Consider the following 2602-nt stretch of genomic DNA (forward strand, 5'->3'; position numbering starts at 1 on the left):
CAAATGGTAGGGGAAACAAGTTATTAGTGATAATCTTACATAAAAAACGCAAATATTAAAAAAAAAAATTAATTTGTGTTTTCGAGAAGCACTTTTTTTCGAAAGCGTGTTTAAAGAATTTAGTATAGTAAAAGGAGATATATATATATGATCTTTTGTGTTTAGTATACTTTAGCCTAGGATAGTAAATATACAGAAGTGAAGAGAGTAGCCTACGTCAGCTGGATCAGTGGACTCTGCCTTAGGCTCCACTGATCTAGAGTGTTTACTTATATTTTGCTTTTTTTTCCTTTTTGAGGCAATCAGCTGGCTTCTTTTCCCTGAGGCTTTCTGCTGATTTCTTCAAAAAGGAAAAACCTCTATTTTGTTGATGTAAAAAGGAAAGAAACGCCTTAAGCAGTTTCTTTCGAAAAGGTTGGCAGTTTTTTTGTAACTGATTGGGCGCCAGCAGCGTTCTCACTGCCAACGTGGTAAAACCTGCAAGAGCTAGTTTATAATACCACAAACTATTTAACTTTTGCTTTGAAAAATTAACAAATACTCGTACATACAATTGTGATCTGAGAATTAAAGCAGTAGGCTATAGTATAGCTCGCAACAATGATACCAAGCGAGCCATACAACTTCCAAAGAAGACTTATAGTGAAAGCTGAATGCCAAGGTTGGCTGAGCATAGACAATTTTATTAGTTTCTTCATGGAAGATGGCTTTCTAAACAAGTATTCTAAAGGACTTGAAGGAGTGCGCACGTTAAACCTAAAAGAACATCAATTCGTTATCACACACACCGAAGCAGAAAAGGAAAACTTGGAAAAACTAGCTACAGATCACCAAACCCCAACAGCATATCAATTCCAAGGAGCAACAATAACAGTCACAGCATGGAAGCCCAAGCCACCCTGTGACATAGTAACACTGTACCCAGTTCCAGTAGAGTGGCCGGTAGAACTAACAAGAGACATTGCAAATGACTGTAAATGGGGAAAACCCGAAAAAAATCTTTCTTGGGAGATTTAAAAAATTCCCAAACATAAAAAACGAGTATGTCCATATCCATTTAAGGGACATAAACCTGGAAAACATCCCAGACAAAATCAAAGTACACGGTATATGGATATATATCACAAAGCCAGGAGAGGAGCATCTCCCCCTGTGCAGAATATGTAAAAAGCGAGGTCATTGGGCAGCAGATTGCGCCCAGTGCGATATATGCAAAAAGAAGGGGCACACAGCCCAACAATGCCGAACAACACAAAAAATGAATAATACTCCTCAACGTCATCTTTGTCGCTTCTGCAAAGGACTAGACCACCTCGATGCAACATGTCCCATGAGGATATTGTGTGGGTATTGCCAACACCGAGGACATCAAGGTACGGAATGCCCAAAACGTGCCCTCCTAACTCAACAAAGAAACGCCGAAACAGAAAGTGGTACTACAAGCCCTAACACAGAAGGACTATCCTCAGATAGAGAGTCCACTGACATAGCATCAAACCCATGGGAAAAGAAAAGCACACGAAGGAAGAAAAAGAAAAAGAAAAAGAAAACAACACACAATCAACAAAGACATCCGATATCTAAAACAAGAAATGCACCTGAAAGTCACCATTCACCAACATCCACCTACATCAGACCTAATAAGCGACCTCTTGAAGATAGTCCGCCCTTAGAAAACAAGACCCAAAAAATAGATCCAAACTACTCAAAAAACTCATCCTCCGATTCAGAACAAAGCATAATGCCTCTGATGATTGACACATCATCCCAGAATCAGACAGATGAAAACCCTCTCACGCCATCAGAAAACGATGAAAAATCTACCCTTGAACCAAACAAAGAAGAAGAGCTGCCAAGAGACAACGAAAATACTTACTAACTATAATATTTAAAACGAATTTTTATTGAAACCTTTTATCGCCTAGAAACCGAAAAAAACAAAAGGTAATAATAATCATAGTGTTAAATAGCCTATAATATAGCCTAATGTGATTGTGTATCATACTTTTGACACCTAGTGAAATGCTTTCTGAGGCAGAGAGTCAAACTTGTCACATGCAAGTTAAAAAGCTTAAAATTTGCTCAATCAATATAAATGGAATTTCCAAAAAATTTACCAACATTATAAAATTCTTTAAGCTTCATAGACTCTCTGCCTTAGCTATTCAGGAAACTCATCGACTTTTACCTAAACAATTAGAAAATTGGGAAAAATTTTATAACATAAAACTTTTCTCAAACATATTCCCTGATTCTCCAAGCTTTCGTGCAGGAACTATGATAATACTAAAAAATGAAATATATCAAAAGGGTCAACCCAGACATACTATTTTAAAGAACAACCACCTTCACCAACTACATATCAATATTAATGGTGAAAATATGCATATTATCAATGCATACTTTCCACAAAATCATAAAGACAAAACATCACTATCAGAAATACTATCCACAAACTTACAAAAATGGAATGATGACAAAATAATACTACTTGGTGACTTTAACCTGATCACAGACCCTCTAGATACTGCAAACCCTCAATCCTTCTCAAACACCTACGACAAAAAGACATTTAAAACACTAGTACATAATTTTCAACTAA

At 36.7% G+C, this 2602-nt stretch overlaps 1 pseudogene; it reads left to right on the forward strand.

Annotated features, from left to right (window-relative positions):
* The first annotated feature begins 600 nt into the window (after positions 1-600).
* Positions 601-2341, forward strand: LOC145773933 (uncharacterized; annotated as a pseudogene).
* The last annotated feature ends 261 nt before the right edge of the window (positions 2342-2602 follow it).

The sequence above is a fragment of the Aplidium turbinatum genome, chromosome 7 (genome assembly GCF_918807975.1).
Source record: "Aplidium turbinatum chromosome 7, kaAplTurb1.1, whole genome shotgun sequence".
NCBI lineage: Eukaryota > Metazoa > Chordata > Ascidiacea > Aplousobranchia > Polyclinidae > Aplidium > Aplidium turbinatum.